At 29.9% G+C, this 25,000-nt stretch overlaps 1 protein-coding gene across 5 annotated transcripts in view; it reads left to right on the forward strand.

Annotated features, from left to right (window-relative positions):
* Positions 1–25,000, forward strand: part of LOC124950570 (protein tincar) — a 227,336-nt gene that overhangs the window by 30,272 nt on the left and 172,064 nt on the right. For all 5 annotated transcript variants that reach the window (XM_047497455.1, XM_047497454.1, XM_047497457.1 and 2 more), the window contains one exon: positions 18,428–18,495. The gene's annotated coding sequence lies outside the window, so the exon portion shown is untranslated. The remainder of the gene's footprint in view (positions 1–18,427; positions 18,496–25,000) is intronic.

The following is a 25,000-nucleotide window of genomic DNA, read 5'->3' on the forward strand; positions in this document are numbered from 1 at the left end:
CTCTCTTTTCTCCCCCTTTTTTTCTCTCCTTCTCTTTCTCTCCTTCTCTTTCTCTCCCTTTCTTCCCCCTCTCTTTCTCTCCTCCTCTGTCTCTCTCTTTCTTCCCCTCTCTCTCTCTCTCTCTCTCTCTCTCTCTTTCATTTATCGAACATTCATTCTTCCCTCGTCACATTCTCCGTGACTATATTTTTCCCTCTTCTTGTCCATTCGTCGCTTCGATGAAAAAAGAAAGAGAGTAAGAGAGACTAGATGACACAGAAAAGTATTAATTCCTAACTTGAAATATAATTTTTTTTCTCCTTACTGTCTGTAGGATGGAACGAATAAACGTAAAAAACAAATGAATAAATAAATACAAATAAAAATAAATGTTTCGTAATCTTTGGCTACATTGAATGAAATCCTATGAACAAATTGTATTGTTGCGTTGTTCGATATCTCCCTCTCTCCTCTCACCCTCTTTATTTTTTTGTCTATCTATCTATCTCTCTTGTGCTCTATCAGATTCGCGGTTCACTCGACATACTGGTTGAATTTATGACAATAATACTATACAAACATTATTCAGTTTTAATCCGCGAAATTCGTGTAAACTGATCAAGTGACGAATTTAATACGAAAACTGATCTTTATTACATTATTAAATCGACGATAACAGATAAAATAATTTTCATCTTCTACGTTTTATCTGAGCCTCAAAATAGTTCTTTTATTTTTCATTATTACGTATTGATATTTTCAAAAACAATCAGGTGATTCAATAGAAGTGAGAGATATTCCATTAAATGTTGACAAATGAGACTTTTTATTAAGGATACTATTTATTGACTTGGTATTTTCAATTTTTTTTTAATCTATATTTTAAATAAATGATATTATTTATAATAAAATATTAGTACGTAATACTAATTGATAAATATTATACCGATTAGTATAAAATCTATTAATAATTTTATAATATTAAATTATTAACAGTTTTTATAAAAATATTAGTTAATATAATATGGTATAATATAATATTCACAAACTTTAGGTAAAATTTTGACAATTAATTATTTATACAGATCAAAATATTTATATATATTGATCATTTATTTTATAAAATGATAATCGTTAATTAATAAAAATAATTATCGAATAATATATGTAAGCGTTTTAGTTATTTTGGCACATCTTGATTATTTAGTCATTGTCTTTTAATTTATAATTACGTGACAAAATTCCTGTCCATTAGATAAAATATTTTTTTATAAGAACAATTTCTGTAAAACTTTCTTTTTCTCTTTTTAAATCCAGTCTTCAAAGATTTCAGCATTCAGGAAATAAAATAAAAAATAAGAAATTTTCTCGAAGATATTAATACAAAGGGAGAGTAAGTTTAAATTAAAAAGAAAAAAGAAGAAAATAGCGGACTTTAATTACGCAATTTCTATTGAATGCACTAGTTTTCATAAAAGTAAAGTTTAATATAACGCAACGTAACTGTTACGGCATAGCATCTTTTAACATTGGACCATTCAATTGTTCTTATAGTACGCGATAATTGCTATTTGAAATGTTTTTATTTTAAGTATCTATAATGCAATGTAATTTCGAAATCACACGTTCGCATATACACGGTGTATCAGTTTTTTTTTTCATCCGCAAAACTTTATTAGCATGTCCTATAAGCAAAGTTACGAAAAAGAATGTTATTCAAACATGAGCACTTAAGTGCTTCATTTAAATGTTATAACAAAATTTTTTTCATTATTTTTATTTATAGAATATGTCGATAATGTTTGGCGGAAGAAAACTAAGTGTGTGTGTGTGTGTGTGTGTTTGTAAAATTTATTTCGTTTTATCAGAATAAACTTAATTGTTATTTCATGTTCGAGGTTTTTTTTGTTGTTTTTACGTAAATATATATTATACTTAGAGTAGTATAATTATATTAATATAAATAATATTATAACTTCTTTATATTTTATGATTATATTTTTGTAAGTACTACACAAAAATAGGATTACAGAGAATTTTTAGTTTTATCTCTTAGATGTAGAATTACCATCAGAAAAAGTTTGCTATGATTTATGATAGAAATGAAATATGTACATATTTCAATCCGGTTTGAAGTTTTACAAGAAACATGACGTTTTGTGTGTGTGTGTGTGTGTGATATTTGAATATATCAACGCATCAGCTGAAGCAAATATAATAAAATTTTACACAGAATTTACCTACAATAGTGAAAATCCTGCTTTTAAAAATTCATTTTAATTGAATGGAAACTTACAAAAAAAAAAAAAAAAAGAAAAATAGTGCTTTATTTATTTTATTATAAATATTTTAATATTAATAATTAATGAAATGGCCGAATCGATTTTATTGAAATTTTAATAGAAAATTATTTTGTGTGATAATACGTTGCTTGTAATTTCATACGAATTTTTCGATTAAATTCCAAATTGTGCTTATTTCGTTATAAATATTTCGATGGTAAAAATTAAAAAAAGGAAAAAAATCAATTAAACCGATTTTAATAGAATTTTACAGAAAACAACTCTCGCGAAAAATGAAAACTATTTTATTTTTAATTTTTAACAAATTACTTTCAAAATAACAGTTATTTTATTATAGATATTATAATGTTCGTGACAAATTAAAGCATCTCAACCTGGTAGAACTATATATATATAGGGTGTCTCACGCAACTGGAACAGGATATTTCTTCTAAACGAAGAAAATAGATGAAAATGTTATAGGTCAAATCGTATCAAACGGTGCATAATATGCAAATAATTTTATGCACTTTTGTGTATCGATGTATCAGGAAAATGTGATTGTACTTTTTTTTTAATGGAAATTTATATCATTGACTGCATCAATTCATACAGTTTTTTATGCTCAACATAAAAGTATTAATGTACTTATACGTTAGAAAGTTATCATAGTTAAATTTTTTTGAATTATTTAGATTTGTTGCCAAGTGTTAATGAACGAGTAATACCACGAGTAATAACTTCCTAATGGATAGATTTAAGAAACAAATCTGTTAATACTTTTATGTAGAACATAAATAACTGTATTAATTGGTGCAGGCAAAAATATAAGTTTCCGTTTAAAAAAAAGAAACTACATTCGCAGTTTTCTAATGCAATTTTTGATACACAAAAGTGCATAAAATTATTCGCTTATTATGCACCGTCTGGTACCATTTAATTTTGACTTATAACATTTTTTTCTATTTTCAACCTTTCAGGAGATACAGAGTATTCCAGTTGTGTGGGGACACCCTGTATATATTAAAAGGTGAGTCGTCAAAACAAAACATCGAAACCGATACTTTTTAATATTCCTTTTTCTCTCTTTCTTTCTTTGTTTTTTTTTTACTCCTTTATTTCGAACGTCGGTCGTTTATACGTGAATAAATTAAAGCTGCATAAGTCCATAGACCGTATCCATCAAGTTCTCAAGCGATTATAGTAGCGTGCGTGCCGTTAGCAATCTCTCGCACTTTCTGGTGACACGTGTTCGCGACATTGCATGCACGTGTTTGCCACCCTCTCTTGCATCGAAATGCACACGTAAAGCACTTACGACGGATGATCCCATCCCTCGCCATAAGTACAACCTTCCAACCCTATTCAATCTTCGATCTTTTCTTTTGTTGTACTTCTTGTTCGTATAAGAAAAGAAAAAGAAAATATTTATACTTTTATTACATTATAGTTTTTCAATATTATTAAATATTAATGGGAAGAATTCAATTGTTTTTCTTTTATTTTTTATTTTATATACGCATACATAATATCCCATATACTTTATAATTTAATAATAATACAATTTATCAGAAAACGTTTCAATTATAATTTTTCGATATTGTTAGATATTAATGGGCAGAATCTTTTTTTTTTTCTCATATATAATATCCCATATTTCTTACAATCAGTAATAAAAATTAAATAAAAATTGTTGTGTTAGTGAAAAATAACACGTGGGCGGTATCTTTATTGAAACGACGTCTCAATTATAGTTCTCCAATATTTTTTAAATATTAATGGGAATAATTACATATTTGAATATATATATCCTATATTCTTTACAATTTGTCAGTAATAAATATTAGGTAAATTGTTGTATTAGAGAAAAGTAACATTATCTCCATTGAGACAACGTCTCTATTGATAAGATCAATCGATCCAATATATTCGCATTAATTAATTTTACCAAATCTCCATAATGTATTCCTTTAAGCCTTTCCTAGACGTATTGATTATAAATATTGTTGGTTAGGGGGTTAATGTGTATTTTGATTCTTCTTTTGTAATTTCTGATTAATTATATCAAATTATCTCTTAATTTAACTATCTTTACAGTTTGACTGTATAACTTTTCGCTGGTGTAACCCATAATGGTGTCCTTAGTGCCCAAATGGATTTTATTATTGTACTATAGATTAGGAGTTTGTTTTACGTGCTGAGTTTAACTTTTTTAGCGATTAGCCATGTTATTTGTTTCCTTTTTAATTAAATTAGTACGATTTTATCAATGATATGCTGTTTCCATGTTAGTTTAGAAGCCAGATGAAGCCTTATATAATAATATAATATATATAATAAATAACTTAAATACGTTCTTTATTTAAGTTTCTGTATTTAAGTCTCGACATTTGATTTTTCTTTATGATGAACATTATGTGTTTAGACTTGGTAATATTTACTTTGATTTAAAAATTTTTATTCGTATATTCTTTTTCAATTATTATGGTTAATTAACATGTTACGATATATCAGATAATTATCATATAAAATTTGTTAGAGAACAAAAATAGTCAATATTGTCAACGCAGATATTAATGTATTTTTTCATATATCGATTACAGTCTTATTGTCAGATAAATTCCATTGTTATTAATCGTCATTTTTAGATTATATGGTTATTGATCGACTCAATCGAATACAAGCGACGTAGAATCGATTAGTTTAAGAAATGTTCTTTCTGATGTTCTATTTATTCAAGGTAACGAGATAAAATTCTCTTATTTACGTATTTTGATCCATATGATTATATCCAACATCAAGAATTTCGATTTGTGGTTTGTGCGGTCTTGAAACATTTATTGGCCCTTTTGGTACACACACCTTCGAAACGAGACATGGATGAATTCTGTTTTCCTTCCTGGAGGTTTCGCGTATTTGCACAGGTTCTCTAGCCCGGTGATTGTGTACCATCTGCTAACGTAAATTGGTTCAGCGTGAACGAGGGCTACTAGATTTCCTTGAGGCGATCTCTTGTTTGGCATGTTCCTTTAAAGCAGTGCTTCTCAAATTTCAAAATCTGGTATTTATAATTTTTTAATATTACGCCATGAAAGTTGAAAGAGAACTATAAAGAAAAAAAAGAAAAGAAAAAAATTCTCGATACGTTCCTGATATCCTGAAGTACGAGTCAAACCTTTTGAGAACTTTCGTACAAGTCCATACCTTTCCTGTATGTAGTTTATGAATATCAAATTTAATATATGCGTGTCTATGTGTAACACACATATATGTTGTATTTTATTTTGATTGTTATATTACAAATACAGTTTATATAAAGGCTACATCTAGTTGTGTGTGTGTGTATAATATATATTTTCTATGTGTGTGTGTACACATGTCTCTAAGTTATATGTAAAGCTTAACAAAGTTTGAGAGAAAGTATCTTAGAGATTAACAAATACCATACTTGTAGATAATTTGACAAAGAAATCTTCCAACCGTTTAGATAGGAGCCAATAAACAATAAATAATAGTTGTCGGATGAAAAAAAGAAAAGATTTGATAAATTATTATCAGAACTCTTCAGAATAATTGGTTGTTGATTTGATTTCTGTATATCTAAAAGAAATATTTATTTACATTCAGAATGTTTATTAGTCAATTGTTGGATATCCACAAAAAAGTCACTAGATTAACATAGTAATTTCCTTTCTCGTTTTAATTTTAATCACCTCTGTGGGTTATTAGTGACATAAAAAAGATGCAATCCCTACAATTTATTGTATATTTTAATGTGATTTAGATTTTTTCTTTTTTTATCGAATAGAAAATCGAATGGATGAAGAAATTTGCATTCTGTTTTTTTTTTTTTTTTTTTGTTTTATTTTCATAATTTTAGTTTATAATTTATGATTATTGTTCAATATCTATCTCTATTCTGATATAGATCGATATTTGTTGAGCAAGAGCCTTGATTACTGTTTCAAGAGTGTCCTTGACGTTCGAACGTCCTATTTCTCTTCGAAACCTGCTGCTGCTGTTGAGCTCACGAGCTTATGAATGCGAATGATTAACCATCTAATTACTGATACATACCACGAAGATCTGATTTGAAATTTACGTCAGTTGATATTATCAAAATACGATTGTAATTCTAATTTACTAATTAGAATTCTAATTGATTAATCTAAAATACAAATGATATAACTTTGAAGAAATTTAAAGATATTGTTTAGAAAAGAGATGACTTGTTCTTTTTCTTTCTTTTTTTTTTTAATTATCGTCGACATCTTTATTGCGAGTTAGAGTCGTTAAGCATTAATTGAATTTTATTTAAAAATTTACGTGTTTATAAAAGTGATATTCTCTGGTACGAAACGACGTGTACCTATCTAGATTTTAATAAAAATTTATTCGCTAAGAGAACGAGAAAAATTTTAATCAAATAGCCTTGGTACCGACGAAACGTAACGAACACGTAATTTCGTACGTACTCTAACACAGAGTTACACGTATAAAAAGATTCATCAAAATGGAAAGTTGGACCGTTACGTCTCGTCATTGGTTTTTCGAATCTCATGCAAATTTTGATCCTCTTATTCCGATGAAACTAATTCGGTTGCATTGATGAGAGATATCCGATCGGAAAGTTTGGATTCGTATGATTCATCGGACCTATCTCCATGGAACATGATGCACGAATCATTGTGACCGGAGATGAATCATCGTTACGAGCTGCAATGGAACTTTCGATAAGAGAATGCGAAGGCGAAGGCGAAGGCGAAGGCGACGTCGACGGCAAAGGGGAACGATTTTTCCTTCTGACGAATCGAGAAACTCAATCTTTTGTTCTTCTTTTTATTGTTTCAAATTTACGACGATAACAACGTCAAGGATATTAAGTATTTTTTTTTTTTCTTTCTACGTTTTCTTTTTTTTTTTTTTATTTCTCATTTATGATTAAACTTAATCTTTTATAACGTCGTGTAATTTTGAGATCACGTATTTAAGTCTTTTTATTATATATGTATATATTTTATTATATGTATATATATATATATATATATATCTAAATATATTTTTTTAAATCTTATCTCATTTCATTATTATAAAATTATTCATATACGAAGTATTTGAATGTTCTATTAAGTTTAAATTATGTACTTTATATACTATAATAGTATAGTATATATATATATATATATATATATATACCAAGTGATCGAACTATAGCGTTACAAATTTTTATCTTGATAACACGACATTTTTGAGAAAAATTCTTCACACAAGAATTATCTGTTTACAAAAGGGGAAATATTGTTGCTTATTTAGGGGAAGGTTTTAATGTCGTTTCAAGGCCAACTTCGTTTTCTTTTTTAATAAATAAAAACCCACATTCTTTCGTAATGGCAACATATTCTGTGTAAAAAAATGATGTAAATTCCGTCTGAAAATATTTTTTGATTCCGAACAAAAAAAGGAAGATGGGGTTAAATTTTTCATTACATTCGACAAGAACAATTTAAAATTAAAGTATTTATATTTTCTTTTTCTCTTTGTTAGTCGAACATTATTTAGTCGTTCTGTAGTTAAATCGATAATTTTATTGATTATTTATACAACACCGAAGAACTGAGATTTTTATCTGTGATCAATGATTTAGCAGACTAACGTTAAATTATTTTGATAACTTATCAACGAAGAGCTTATAATTCGAGTCTCAAGGCGAAACGGAATCTCACTTCAGTCAAAAATTCCTCGAGCGTTTCGCACACTTAGAAATTCACTATGTGCTTGCATATATTTACTTATACGCACCTACACACGCAAATATACATAGCCACACAGAGCAACGTACTGCTTAAGTCATTTCTCTCTCTCTCTTTCTCTCTCTCTCTCTCTCTCTCTCTATCTATCTCTTTCTTTCTCTCTCTCTTTCTTTTCCTTCTTTTTCTCTTTCTTTAGGCAATTAAGCCATGTTCGCAAGAAACGTAATCTCGCGCGAGGATCGTCTATGTAACCCTTCAGAAACTCGAAAACACGACAAAAACCACCACGTTGGATCTTGGGAACGTTTGTTGGGTTAGCAATGGAAATTCTTTCGGTCGTCTCTCTCTCTTTCTCTCTCTCTCTCTCTCTCTCTCTTTCTCTTTTTCACTTTCTACTTTTAAGAGATAATTTCAACGAATTGTATTTTCAATTCTTCCGGGAACGAATATAAATATATTGTAACAATTAATTTCCCAATGAAATCATACATTTTCAAATCATTTCTATTGCGATTGTATAAATACGTAAACATCGGAATGTATTATTTGAAATTTTTTTAAAATGATTTCCACGTAAGATTGTCATTTTCATTTTTAAAATTAAAACAAAATATACGATTAGTTCTACATAAATAGTTTGGGCGAATGAATAATATCTACATTTTCAGTATTTAATATTTAAGTATAAGTAATATTTAAACATATATATATATATATATATATATATGTTTAAATATATTTAAACATATATATATATATACATACACCTATAATAGTATAATGTTAGATTAATTACAAGTAATTCATTAGAAAGAAGTGGTTCTATGAATATATAATATATATAAATATATATACAATATTGAAAATTTCAATATTACTCATTGGTCAATCCTATACAACAACATAATGCGTAGCGAATTAGCTTGAGGACACACCTGGAAACCAAGCCTGTGTTGAAATATTTACATTCGAACACTGTTCTTTGTTTGTACCAAAGAAGATTAAACTTTTTCCACACAACGTCTCTCTTTCTCTCTTTTTCTTCTTCTTTCTCTTTCTTTTTCTCTTTCTCCTTTTTCTCTTTCTCCTTCTTTTTCTCTTTCTCCTTCTCCTTCCCTTTCTCTTTCTCTTTCTTTTTCTCTTTCTCTTTCTCTTTCTCTTTATACGTGACTAGTAAACATATTTTCATGTTGAGGCGATATATTTCAAGGACGAGTCCTTTAACAAACAAAGACTAGTTGAATATCTTCTTTGTTAGAAACAATAGATAAAGAAAATTTATTAAAAAAAGTTTCATGATTTCATGTTTAAAATATTTTAAGAGTATGAAATAAGAAACACCTGATTTCCAATTAAACTGAAAGTTTAATGATTTTCAATTTTTCTTGTGGGACATACTGTAGTTTTTCAAAATTAATTATATATTTTAATAAATTATCTTTAAATGATTATTAAAAAAATATACGTCTAAAGTTAATAAATAATGTGTAGATAGAAATAGTAATGCTGATTTTAGTAAAACTAAAATTTGTAAGAAGAACAAAACGAAAATAATAAACGTCATTAACCAAATATAACATCTGAAATGTTATCAAAATGTACGAAGTAGTATGATTACAAGTAATAATGAACTTTAATGAATTAATTAATTAAATAATGAACTTTATTGAATTAATTATGGTATTATTATTTTTGTTTTTATAAATTAATTAAAAAAAATTTTGCTTTTAATTAAAAGCCTAAGTAAGTACAATTAAAATTGTTCAAATTTGAAAATATGTACTGTTGGCCATATAACTATACACGCTAATATCTCATTAATTAACTTTAAAAAATATTTATTATTTATTTATTATTAATTATTTATTAACTTTTAAGAAATTAATTTCAGGCCTATACTTGTTCAATAATTTTTTTTCCAAATAATTGATCGAAGTATTTAATTAATTATAAAAAGTAGATAAATAAATGTGTTCCGTAACAGAAACAAAAATATGAAAATTCCAGTTTTTATCGAAAGTATCGATCATTTTATATATTTATATCGTAATCTTAAAATATATGACGGATCAAATATATCAAATAAATTTTTATAAAATATATTTTACAATGTTTCATAAAAATATTTTTCTTAGATATTTGACACATAAGATAATTATTTTTAATGACCTTTTTTGTCTATTGCTCATACAAACGAGAAATTCAACTAGTCTTTAAATTTATAATCAATCTCTCTTTAGTCGAGATACTTGTGTATGTGCATTCGTATATACTTACATATATACGTAATTACTTATGTATTTCTTCGATCCATTTCTCGGGTTTCAAACGGATATTCAAACTTCGGAGAGCAAGAGTAACAGAGAAAGAGAGAGAGAGAGAGAGAGAGAGAGAGAGAGAGAGAGAAAGAAATAGCGAGAGGGAAATAGTGAGAGAAGGAAATAGCGAGTTCTACCAGCGTGTTGCTTCGCACTTTTTCAAGCTCTATTGCGCTTACGTCGACGTGAAAAGATGGCTTTGGATTGTAATATTCGACGGTATTCACAGGTTTCGCGAATACGAAACGTGTCTCGCTATCTCAAGCTCAGACCACGAATGTTCACGAAGAGAACATAAGAAAGAAAGAGTGAGCGAAAAAGGAAGGGAGAGTAAGAGAGAGAGAGAGAGAGAGAGAGAGAGAGAGAGAGAGAGAGAGAGAGAGAGAAAAGGGAAGAGGGAGAGAGTAAGAGTAAGAGTAAGAGTAAGAACGCGATCTCTATTCACGTCCAGCCTTCCAACTTTCCAGACGACAAAAGTTTATGAAATTCCACGAAAGCTTGGCCTACGTGGACGATGTCGTTGTGAGAGAGAGAGAGAGAGAGAGAGAGAGAGAGAGAGAGAGAGAGAGAGAGAAAGAGAGAGAAAGAAGGCTTTCTAAGCTTTCATAGGAAGGAAAGCTCTCGTTCTAGGAGAGAGTACTCTTATCGTGTCCCTGTATTTAAGGTATTGTTCGAATATAACATCTCTGACGCTTTCAACCTACGAATCGATCAACATAGATTTGTGTGATAAATTTTTAAAGATTGATTTAGGGAGTTCAATACCTGTATTTACGGACTTTCTACAATCCTGGAAATATAGTGTATTGAGGGAGAGAAAGGAGGGAAAGAGAGAGAGAGAGAGAGAGAGAGAGAGAGAGAGAAAGAGAGAGAGAGAGAGGGAGGGAAAATAGAATCTTTTTGAAGCACATGTGATTCAATACACACACTTACATTCATATACACATTCATTCAACATTTACGTACATTCATTCATACATATACACGTACATTCATACATAAACGTATACTTATACACAGGTGCATTTACACATATACATCTGATCATACGCAGGTATACTCATACACATTCCTATACATACACGATATGTATACATACTACACGTAACGTGGCGATAAACATGCATGTGTGGTAACTCGATATCTAAATTCTCTCGTTGTTTTTCGAGCCACAATCTAGAGCCTGTTATCATTTCATTGTTTCATGGAGATTTATCGTAACCTAACACCTATTGTACATATCCTGTTATCGTTTCTCCTTCTTTCTCTCTTTATCTTTTTATTTCTCTCTCTCTCTCTCTCTCTCTCTCTCTCTCTCTCTCTTTGTGTTTGTAATTGTAAGTTCCAACAATTGTCTCTTTCTTTTTCATCAGAAAAATCGTACGTGAGAAATCTTTGCGAGACCTCTGTGAAATATTAAGTTTTCTTCTTTTTGGGTTTACTTTCTTATTATTTGGTGACTCCTTTAGAGAATTGTGTTTTTTTCTTTTTTTATAGAAAGTTACATGTAGTATTTTATCAAGAAAATAGGGGGAGAGAGAGAGAGAGAGAGAGAGAGAGAGAGAGAGAGAGAGAGAAAGAAAGAAAAAGAGAAAGGAAAATATTTATCGGGTCATGTTCTATGGAAAGAAAGAAAAGTTTGTGTCTACGTGGAAGTGCCGGTCGATCGTGTGACACCGTTCTTTACGATGATGAATATCACAATAGATATATACGTATATATAGATGTGTATATGTATATGTACATATAATCTCTTTCGGTATCGGATCGATACTGGTTTATGTAAAATCTTGCGTGTGACCTGTAAGGCTATTTCTAACCGGTCGATATATTATACACACTACTGTATGTCTCTCTCCCTCCCTCCCTCCCTCCCTCCCCTCCTCCCCCCTCTCCCCCTCTCTTTCTATTGCGAAGCAAAAAATAAAAAGAAAAGCTCATGCGAGTGCCCGCGGCCAAGTTGGCATAAATTATCGTCCTCGGAGGAATTCGACCGAATGGTAGAATTAACTTCCTCGACTTTTATTTATGATAATGATACGTCGCGTAACATCCCCAACGTACTCTCTTTCTCTTTATCTCTCTCTGCCTCTCCCTCTTTTTTCACATTTTACGTGTAACACCTTTCCTTAGCACCTTTTCTTTTCCCTTTTCTCTCCTTTTTTTCTTTTTTTATTCGTTCGATGTCGAAACGATGTCTTATTCTAACCGAATGTCAAATTGGTTTATATTACGCATATATGTAAATATATATAACATCGTAACGACGTTCACCAAAATGTCGGGCAGTGAACGTTAAATAAATGATAACGTACAGAATCGCAATCGATATTTTCGTAAAACTTTTTCCTTTTCTCTTTTTCTTTTTTCTATGTACGCATGTATATTTACTTTCGTTCTCATATGAAATGACAAAAGAATAAAAAGACTGATATGACAGTCATATACATATATATATATATATATATATATATATATATTTATATAGATATATATTTTTTTTAAAAAGAAAAAAAAGGAATGATTCACGATTGCGGTATATCTTATTAAAGATTTAAAGCATTTCCCTCGGAGAGAAAAAGCATTTGCATTTAATCGGCGTAACCTCGCTCGTCGTTGTTGACATCATCGTTGTTGACGTTGCGTCGTCATTGTCGTCGTCGTCGTCGTCGTCGTCGTCGTCGTCGTAGTTGTCGTATTTTCTACTCGACGATTTCTAATATGGAAATAACTTCATACATACATACGCGTAGGAAACTGCATCGTGGTCCTCTCAAGCTAACCATTATCGTCTCGAAGGAATCGCGAACAACTTTGTATTTCTCGTGGCTCGCACAGATGCGAAACGCGGGATGATTTTCTAATTACCTGCTAAAGTACAATGTCCTCTTTCTTTCTCTCTCTCTCTCTCTCTCTCTCTCTCTCTCTCTCTCTATATATATATATATATATATATATATATATATATATATATCCTTCTTTCTTTCTTTCTCATCTTCTGCAATCTCATCCGAATGCAACGTGTGCACGAGACGCCGTGCTGCAATCAGGTACGCAAGTACAATCACGCGGAAACTTGACAGTGACGTAAGAATGTGGGTTAAGGGGCGAGGTGCTTCAAGCGTTTGAAATCATCCCTCTCTTTCTCTTTCTTACACACATGTACACACACACACACACACACACGGAGAAAAAGAGAGAGAGAAAGAGAGAGAGAGAGAAACACATATACATACACTCACTGAAAGGAACTAATTTCCTGCAAATTATATGCCGCTTCCAACACCTCGTCGTCGTCGTCGTCGTCGTCGTCTTCTTCTTCTTTTAGTCGTTTGCTCTCCCTTTATTTCTTCCTTTCTTTCCGTCTCATCTTTCTTTATTATAGGTACTCTTTTAATTCATAAAAATAAACGAGACACGATCGAAACTACTTTCTCACTTCTTACTTTCTTTTTCTCTTTTTTCTTTTTTATCTTTTTTCTTCATTTCTTTATTTCTTTATTTCTTTATTTCTTTCTCCCTCGTTCAAACCCTTCTTTCCACTTTTTCCTTGAAACTTTTTACGGATTTAATTTACGAGCGTAGGGACGACGATCCAGTCTCGCGACGATTATGAGAATATTTTATATATATACATATACATGTATATATAAATATGTATTTATGTATGTATGTATGTATGTATGTATGTATATATGTATGTATGTATGTATGTATGTATGTATGTATGTATATATATGTATCCACCCTCTCGATTGCCATATCGACATTTAATCGAATTTCTTTTTTTATCTGTTTTTCCTTCCTTCCTTCTCTTTCGCTCTCTCTCTCTGTGTCATATTTCTCTTTTATTTTGTCTCCGTGCTTCTTCCTCTCTCTCTCTCTCTTTCTCTCTCTCTCTCTCTCTCTCTCTCTTTCTTTTTTTTCCTTTCTCTTTTTTACTCTCTACGGCTTTCCGCTCGCGGAGAGATTAATCGACCGCCGGCGGCCCTTGGTTTCGTACGCGTTCGACTGCGTTTGACGCGCGATACGGTGACAGGAATTTTACGAGGCTCTTGTCGACGTTACGTTTTCAACGAAACACGATCGTGTCGCCTGAGAGAAGCGCTTTTATCCTCTTTCTTTTTTTTTCTTTCTCGCTCTCTCTCTCTCTCTCTCTCTCTCTCTCTCTCTCTTTCTTTCTTTCTTTCTCTTTCTCTCTCTCTTTCCTTTGACGGCGAGAAACGATTGAGAAACTTTTTCTCTTTTTCGAGAGAGAAGTAGAGAGAGAGAGAGAGAGAGAGAGAGAGAGAGAGAGAGAGAGAGAGAGAGAGAACGAGCTTACTTTATTTATACGTAAATAATTTCGAAAATTTCAAAAATTTCTATTATCATATCGGTGATAATGATTATGCATAAGTACACAAGTACTATTACTATCCTTAATTACTTGAAGTATGTCATATTTTGAAAATTGATATCAATATGATTGTAGCAATTTTTTTTGAAACTATTTTTCAAATAATTGTATTGTATTATATTGATTATTATAGACACACATACACGCACTGGCACATTAACACATACAGAGAATATCCTATGTATTTCGAAAAATCGGTATATCTCTGGTGAGGGATTGAACCTATCAGAAAAATTTTTTTTCACAAATTTGTTTGATACGGAGAGCGACATCACATATGGTGCCAATTTTTCTTGCTTTTTTGTTTTTAGCAAATCAAATAGCGGGAAAAATTTCAAAGTCAAATTTTCCTTTTTCCTCATTTTTTTTATTTTCCTTTTTTTTTTTTAAATGGTACCATATATCTTTCTTTTCGTTGTACCATGGCTTTCGTTGAGACGCATTCAACGACATCATTTAATATTGTAAAATGTTAGAAATTTTTAAGTTTCAAAAATTGTAAAGACCTGTTGTCCCATAATGGTTCTTAAGTTATCCAATCTTCCGTATATATGTGTGAGAACTTTTCTTTTTTTTTTAGACATCTTTTGTCTTTATTTATGAAACATGCAAACAAAATAAATGGAAATCAGCGATACAAACTCACGAATTTATAAAATAATTTATAATTTATAATATTTTACAATAATGAATTAGCTCAAATGATACGCAGTTGAATTTTTCTCAAGAAATATCCATCGTATTATGAAAAAAAAAAAAAAAGAAAAAGAAAATACGTATATGGTTCCTATAAAAAAAAAGAATTTATAATTCCCCTCTTCTATTTATCAATTAGCAAAACAAAAACAAAAATTGGCATCATATGTGACGTCTCTCTTTGTATCAAACAAATTCATAAAAAAATTTTGTTTACAGGTTAAGTTTCTCGTGAGAGATATTCCGATTTTTTGTTCAAATAAATAGGACATCCTATATACAATATTAATTATTAATTATGTAAATTGTTTTGTTTGTAAATTTATAACATTTTTTATTTTGCACTATTTGAAAGTATTTATTATTATATAAGTATATGTATATAATGTCTATTGTATATATAATTTCTCGTTCTCTATCTCTTTTTATCCTTTTTTCTCTTTTTTCTCTCTTTAATATCGAAAGAAGAGCATATGTGATCTGCAAAATAAAAAGACAGAGAAACATAGAAAATTCCTTGGTTAGGATTTCCGGTAATGGGTTAAGGTTTAAAAGGATTAGAGAAAGAGTGAGATAGTGAGAGAGAAGATGGGGTAGTTTAGTACAGGATTGAACGCGACCTAATTTATTCCAGACGTGGGTAGAACTTACTCAGCAAATTCCGTTTATCGAATCGTTCGAGGAATTTTCTTCATCTCCTTGCAACGATCCCATGATGCTTGATGCTTCCTTATACCCAGTCTCTGATCGTTTCCGTACCTTTCGTCGAAGTTATTCGAGCTTGATCGTTGGTGTACACACACCATCTTGGTCTACATGTCTGATTAATCGAACATCGAAACGTGTTTGCGAGTTTAATACATACGAGATAAGTCGTCGTGTGTGTGATTTGTATGTATGGCTCTTTTTTATATTTATAAATCCAAACTTGTATAAACGAATATTTTATCTTAAAGTTATAAGTATATCTATATAAATGAAATTGATTATTTTTGAGTAATAGCCCGCAGACTTTCATAATGTTAAAGTGTTAAAGTTAAATGGAAACTTTGAAGGAGTTTTCTTCATAATTTCCAATACTTCTTGATGTATTTTTCGTGTTTAGATGATTGCAGATGTAGGTACTCGTTTGGAAAATGAAGAGTAGCGGAATTAGCTCGAGGTAGAAAGGGAGAGAGAGAGAGAGAGGGAGAGAAACCTATTACGATTCATTCATTCCCCACCATTCTCGATTTACTTTTAACTTGTTTCGTATATTCAGTGTTTACTCGACCGTTTACAGTTGACTTGTTCGCAACTCGATACGTCCATATTTCATTACATGCTATGCAGAGAGTTACACTTCAGTGATATGTACATATCACTTTATATATATATATATATATATATATATATATATATATATATATATAGAGAGAGAGAGAGAGAGAGAGAGAGAGAGAGAAAGAGAGAAAGAGAGAGAGTGATATGTATACATATATATAATGTATATATGTATGCATATATATATGTATGTTATGTATATGTGTATATGTGATGTGTGTATGTATATATGTATGTATATATGTATGTATATGTATATATGTATGTGTATGTGTGTATGTATGTGTACATGTTGTGTATAGGTATATAAGTACAGCTACAGACGCATTATTGATAGCAAATGAGTCATTACAGCTATTATTTGCTTCGCGAGAGCAGTCAAAGCATTCGTTTAAAAAAACTTCTAGCAAAAAATCAATTCGACGCTTTTTGAATCATCGATTAGTCGATTCAATGCTTTTTGAATCTTCAATGAATCAATTCAATGCTTTTTGAATTTTTGATTAGTCCATTCAATGCTTTTCGAATCTTCGATAAAACGATTCACTGGTTTCCCGTTGTCTTGAATTAATTCGGATCTCTCTCTCTCTCTCTCTCTTTCTCTCTCTCTCTCTCTCTCTCTCTCTCTCCTTTTTCTATTTTAAAGAAATGAATGGCCACTTAAGGAGGACGATTCTTGAATTTAATAATCCGCTCGAAAAAATTTGAAGAGCCAATAATTTAGCCTTTGATGATACATTAGATAGAATTTCCAAAGATTCTTCTTCTTATACAGTTTTAACTGATCATTTTCAAAGAGATCATCTTATGTTTTTAGCAAGGAATCTTAGTAATCGTAGTAGGTATATATTTAAATATCTTTTTCTCATGCTATATACGATATAAAATAAAACATAGTTCATCCTTAGTATTGAATTTCTAAGCTCTAAGAGGAGGGAGAATCTTCATCGATGATAAACATCATTTTCTAATATTTCCTTTAAGGTTACCGTTTAGGTTGCTTGTACACTATTAAACGTAAAAGCATGTTAGTAGAGTAGTAGTCGATTGCCACTATGCACATCGAGAGCTTATATACCTAATGAGATTTACCGGTATCCAATTACCCAAAGTGCCTTTCCGATCGCCGACGTTAGATTCATAATATATGATATATATATATATATATATATATATATATATATATATATTATATATGTACACCGAGTTCCTACTCTTCAAGCTATCAATTTCTCCTCGCATGTTATAATGCGCGAAATCAATTCGTCATATACTTAATGACTTCCTGTGTTAAGTCTTTTAGAATTAACCAATTACAAATTTTCAACAATACCGCTAGAAGCATTCAAGTTATTCCCATACGCGACGTGTTTAAAGGTTAACGTAAATATGATTATATTTTTATTGTTCAAAATAAAAAAAGAAACAGACATCGATTTATTTTATTTATTTATTTATTTCTCGATCTTTTTGGTCAAACAAACTTTTAACGTTAATTATTTTTCGTTAAAACTTTTCTTCGTTATTTACGTATACGTATTGATCATAAAAGAAATTGTATAGAAAAAAAGTAATTTAAATTAGAAACAAAACATTTTCTATCGTAATCATGTTATGTTCATATTTTATTATTATTAATGTTCATTTTTAATTTATTTTTTTTTTTTTTTTGATTGCAGATATCGAAAGGATTTAAAATTGCAGCCGTGAATAGGGAGACACTAGAGGAACGCTTTATTTGCTGTTGGTGAGATTTATTCGTTAGATTTTATCGGAGGTTAATCCAATCCGTTACATTCTCTCCGTTAATAAGAGAGAAATAGAAAAAGAATAGAAAGATAAGAAAAGTGCCCTTTAAAGGTCACCGTAATGTAAAGTTTTACGATGCATTCTAAACGAAACTTCTTCTTCTTGAACGTTCAATCTGCAATTTTCACGGAATATTTGCGAAGGAGTAGTAACGTTATCGTTCCGAGAAATTGATCTTTTGAATCTTCTTCCTTGCCAGGCTGATCACGTTTCTCCATCTGGTTCCGGGTTTCGTCTGTATTTATAAGAAAAAAAAAGAAAAAGAAAAAAAAAATTTAATGGAAGTATTCAAGTTTTAATAAAACTGCCGATATTTCTATTGGAAAATGAATATGTTCTCTTTACTTTACGAATCTTACAAAAATTTTTTACATTTATAAAATATTCGATTCGAATAAATTTTTATAGAATATTTTTGAAAAAAATGCAGCGATTATTATTGAATTTTTTTTTTTTTATTTATTAACGAATGACATTTTTAAAGGTAGACATGTTTAGACACAGTTTGTCTACGTGAATATTTTCTAGATAATATTCAATATCGGTATATTATTCGATAATATTTCAATTTCGCGTGAACTTTATTTATGATATTTTCTTAACAATAAATGAACAAGTGATATTAACGGTTAAATAAAAATAATAAAAAATTGTCAGATTATTTCAACGTTAGGAATTTATAAATTTTTACACGACAATTTATAAATTTTTACAATATAGTGTTGAACGCGTTTCGACCGAATTCTTTTAAATTGTTAATGTAGAAAAAAATGTTCGTAAAACGTTAACAGAAAGTATAGAATGCGTTTACAAAATACTTTAAATTATATAACAGTTTTTCTTGAAATTTATACAATGTTTATCGATACGATTGAAGAAGAATAATATTATTAGGATTATTTTGTAGGTGTTGTAGCGCAAAGGGTTAAGTTAAAAAAAATCGAAGATTAAATAATTGGATAAATTTGTAATATCGTCAACGGAGAGGCACGTCCATAGAATTGCAAATTTGTCGGTTTACTTTTGGCCAAATTCTGTCTCTACTTTTTTTGATATTACCTGAAACCTGGTATTCTCGTGTCAATAGTACGAAATTTCGTGGCATTCGAAAGGCAAAAGAAAAATTGAATTACTCTTACTCTGTCGTTGGCTCGTTGCCAGATTTCTTTTTCCTTTTTTCTCTCTCTCTTTTTTTTCTTCTCCTCCTCCTCCCCGGATTTAATTGTCCGGAAACAGGGAGAATAAAAATCGAGTCGAATACGTATTAAATTTGTGAATCGTTAGAAATATTCCTCATTGAAATTTGTCGTCGATACTTCTTCTTTCTTTCTTTTTTTTTTTTTTTTTCGAGAACAACTCCACGGAATATTTCCACTTCGGGAGAGACATGGGTTGTAATAAAAAAAAAGCAAAAAAAAAAAAAATAATAATAATGAATTAGAAAGAAAGAAAAAACAAAGGTCGACGAAATAGACGGGTACGAATTCTGTTTAAACTTTGCCCTTGCTTGAAAGTTTCAACCGCTTAATAATATCCATGCATCATTCACCAGTGAAAAGTTTGCCTTCTTTCTCTTTCTCTCTCTCTTTCTCTCTCTCTCTCTCTCTCTCTCTCTCTCTCTCTTCTCACTTTTTCTGTATCTAAGTCTTGAAGTAAGAAGAAAGAGAAGAGGAGAAAGAAAAAGAAAAATGAAATTCAGTAACTTCGTAACTGTCAGGTGTTTCTCCACCGTATTGTAAAACAGGTTCGGTGCGAATTGCCTGTTAACTACCATCAACGAGATAGGGAACTTTCTGATAAGGAGAAAAAGAAAAAGAAGAAAAAAAAGAAAAAAGAAAAATAGAACGGTGTCCTTGGAATAATAGCAATTTTCTTTCGACGAAGAAGCAATACCAGACGTTAACTTTTTCGGATATGAAGCAAAAACTTTCATAATTATATGTATATATCTACGATCCCGTATATGAAATATTAAGGAGACGAATAGTTTAAATGAGGATGTTGATTTTCTATTATTTTAGAGAAGAAATAACAAAGAAAAAGAACAAAAAGAATTGTTAATCCATTGTCAATCTTACGATGAAAAATTAATACGATGCTTTATCGATCGTAAGTTAAGCTCAGTTTACAAAGCAAAAAGAAAAAGAACGAGAAAATATTCGAATGAAAGAAAAAAGATTAAAAAACAGAAAAAAAGAAGATTAGTTTAGATCGCTTGTTTAATCGATTTTAATAATATCATGCGATTTTGATGATACGAAGGGACGTAACTCGTCGTCCTTTAAGCTGGCCGTTTTTCGGGTTATTCAGTAAATTAAAATTTTCTTTGATCGATCTGAATGTCTTCCTTCAGTGAAGAAAAGAAAGGATAGAGAATAGGGGTAGGAGGAAGAAAAAGTTATTAGAAAGGAATATTTAATGTCGAATAACGTTTTATAAATTGAACAAAGAACTTCAATTTTGTGAATGAATATGGAGAAATTAATATATTCTGTGAAAGTATACGATACTTTTTTTTTTTATTTTAATTTAAGCAATGAAATATACGAAATTGTTTTAAGAGATTTAATAACATTTAACCTTTTGTATTCTTATTTCAAGCATAACCTAACACTCTTTAAAATGATATATTAAGAATTTTTTTATTAAAAAATGTTAAATTTTCATTAAAATAAATTATGTGAAGTGTATTTTCTTTTTATAAAAAAAATAAAAAGAAAAAAAAAATTAAGATGTACAAGGGATTAATGCACTGCTTGGATTCAAGCAGTGTGCATTAATTATCTGAGCGTTTATTGATTATAATCGACAATAAACAAATCAATAACAAAACAAGTCGACGTTAATGTTACGTTCTATTAAGAGATTTGATAAAAAACAAATATATTTATCTTATAGATCTTATTATGCATCATATAAATATCATAAAAATTTATCAATACTAGAATGAGTTATGGTTATTGAAAAATTTTTCAGAATCCTAGTGAAACGTTCATTTTTACGTTTTAACAACAATTTTGTAGATTTGTATAAACAAACTCAACTCATTCTAGTGTTGATTGATCTTAATTTGCTCTTTACAGTCTGCATATAAAACGATCAAATTTACATCAAGTATTTGTGCATGTTAATTTTTTATAAATGTACTTTACGAAAAATTTGTATAAATAAGCTTAATTTATATAAATAAGCTTAATTTATATAAATAAGTTTAATTTGTATAATATTTATGCTTATACGAGTTTCTTTTATTTTTAATTATTTATGCACTTTATACGACTTGCTAATAATCTCTTACAATGTTGAATAATTCTAGATTTTAAATTGAAGATTTAAATTCTACAGAAAAATCACAATTATACGGAAAGAGATAGAGATGGAGATAGAGATAGAGATAGAGATAGAGATAGAGAGATAGATAGAGATAGAGATAGATAGAAAGAGATAGAGAGAGAGAAAGAAAGAGAGAGAGAGAGAGAGAGAGAGAGAGAGAGACTGTTTTGTTATTCATCTTCTTATTTAATCTACGTACACAATGAAATTTATCGCGTATGATCTTGTTCTTTAGTTTTGTATAAACGGTAGCAATTTTCCATGTACAAAGACATGGAATAACGTGGTTTGTACATCAAACGAAAAGTATGAAAAATTTTTCCTATACTTATATCTCTCTCTTTCTCTCTCTTTTTTCTTGCTCTTTCTTTCTCTCTTTCTCTTTTCCTGCTTTTTTAATTCTCATTTCATAGTATAGACAGATAATAGTCAAAGACAAATTTCGGCGTGTTATCCGCGTCGCTTGAATTACAGCAAGAAAAATGAGGACTGTATCGTTCTTCAATCATACTCGAATACATACTTTAATGTATGATTGTCCATACATCGTATAAATATGTATATATGTGTCTATATAGAAAAAATGTTAAAAGAAAGAGAGAGAGAGAGAGAGAGAGAGAGAGAGAGAGAGAGAGAGAGAGAGAGAGAGAGAGAGAGAGAGAGAGAAAGACCTCAGGACGTAGATGACAGGATGTTATAGTTATTCATTAATTTTATGTCAGTATAAAAAGAAAATGTTCAATCAACATTGCCCATAAAATTTACCATGGTAATCGAATTTTGTTTTTCTCATTCTATGTAGCCAGCCAGTTTAAAAAAAATAAAAAAAAAGAAACAAAGAAAGAGCAATGAACAAATAAATAACAAACATTTACTATTATTTTACTCATTAATCCTGTGTCAGTATAAAAAAAAAAAAATGTTCGATCGAACATCACTCACAAAATTTACCATGGCAATTGAATTATTTTTTTTTTTATTCCACATAGCTAGTTAAAAAAGATAAAGAAAAAATAAAAAAACAATAAAATAGACAAAGAAATGAAGAAATAAATAAATAAGTAAATAGACAAATAAATAAATAAATAAATAAATAAATAAATAAATAAATAAATAAATAAATAAATAAATAAATAAATAAATAAATATTTGCTGTTATTTAGAAAATAAATAATTATTTAGAAAAAAATAAATTATTGTTTAGAAAAAACATTAGAACTTCAAGATAAATATTTGTTCGTCACACAAAAATTCCTCATATAACTCAAAACTTTTTCTCTCCATATTTATAAAATTTCATTGAAATGTAAATTTTCAAGTTGGTTAACCTTTCCTTATACGTATTTCTTTTTTTTTTTAGTTTAATGAGTACCAAAATAATCCTCTCGAGTCTTGAAACGCTTTCGTTTCAAACATTCTATTTATAAATATGTCGTTCGTACAAATAGCTCATTAAAACTGTATTTTCATTTGGTTGGGGAAGAAGGAAAAAAGGAGAAAGAGAAGGGGTGGGGAGAGAAATACCATAAGTTTTACGATCGTCATAAAGAAAAGATATGTTTGTACGATTGATTTATGTTATTCCATGCGGAAGGATTTGGAGAATCAATTTTCCTTCTTTTAATCTTTTTTTTCTTCAACAATTTTCTCACAATGAAGGTTTCTTTTAATCTTTCATATAATTTTCATAAATCTTTTCAAAATCCCTTTTAAACAATACTCTGGCAGAAAGAAATTATTTCTGAAAAAGAAAAGAAAAAATATATTTTCTTTTTTTTATTTTCTTATTATATGTATGCCTAAAAAGACGATCATCACTTTGTACATCTTATTCACAATACTTACGTGGTAACTTATCGTTAGATTTAGCAAATAAGAAAAAAGAAAAAAGAAAGAATGCATAAAAAAAGAAGACAAAGACAAAGACAAAGAAAAAGAAAAAAGAAAAAAAAGTTTCTAATTTTGATCTATTCATAAGGGCAACGATGAAGTAACTAGAAGCACTTGTCGCAACCGATGTATTCGTACCGATCAAGAGGTGGGAGGAGGAGGCGGGGGTGGAGCGGAGAAAAGCACGAGGATTAAAACATCAAATAAATTTAGTCGCGAACGGAAATCGGCCGGATGTGTTCGAGTGTCGTTTTCGATTCGCCATCCGTCGATAGCTCGTTCGTTCCGTGTGTCGTTTTTCCTGCACTAGAAAAAGAGAGACACGGTGAGAATGAGAGCGAGAAAGAGTGAGAGAGAGACGGAGAGAGAGAGAGGGAGAGAGAGAGAGAAAGCTTTTCCAATAAATTTAACTGGGATATTTTTGTAGAAACAACGAAACGCGTTCTCCAACTTTTTCTCTTTTGTTTTAAATTGTGAATGTATACGCGGATTACTATGAGTTCTATTCTTTTTTAGATTTTGGTTTTAAATTCATCGTTTCCTTTTCCTCTCTCTCTCTCCCTCTCTCTCTCTCTCTCTTTCTCTCTCTCTCTCTAATTCATTTTCGTTTTCTTTTTTATTATTTTTTATTATTATTTTTTTATTTTTTTTATTTTTTTTATTTTTTTAAATCTTTTCTCTTTGCCGCTCTTCGTGCATATACGCATGCAGGCATCATCTACATAATATGTATGTAACGCGTATTCTCCGAAACGAAAGAGGAGAGGGAAAAAAAGAAAAGGAAGAAAAAGGAAAAAAGAAAAGGAAAAGGAAAAAGAAAAAAGAGAAAGAGAAAGGATACTTCAAAACGTCACGTAACTCGCTTATATACGAGCTCATTTCGCGTAACTATTAAGATTCCTTTGATAAAAATGCGCCACAAAGGAATTCATTGAGGCATTTTTTGTCGTTTCGTTGCGCTCGTAATATTGAGAAACGCGTGGTCTAGCATAATAAAATTCATAATTAAGTAGCCATGGTCTGAATTACGGTAGTAATTTGCTTTAAAAAAAGAAAGAGAAAAGAGAAAGAGAGCCGGCGATTTTGGAAATTAGAAAAACAAAGATCTCTGTGAATTCGATTTCTCACAAGCTAATTTTTATTGCATATCCAAACACCATAACTCTTCGTGGTATTCTTAAAAAATGAAATGATTACGGGGGTGTCATTCTGCTTTTCGT

The sequence above is a fragment of the Vespa velutina genome, chromosome 7 (assembly GCF_912470025.1).
Source record: "Vespa velutina chromosome 7, iVesVel2.1, whole genome shotgun sequence".
Classification (NCBI taxonomy): domain Eukaryota; kingdom Metazoa; phylum Arthropoda; class Insecta; order Hymenoptera; family Vespidae; genus Vespa; species Vespa velutina.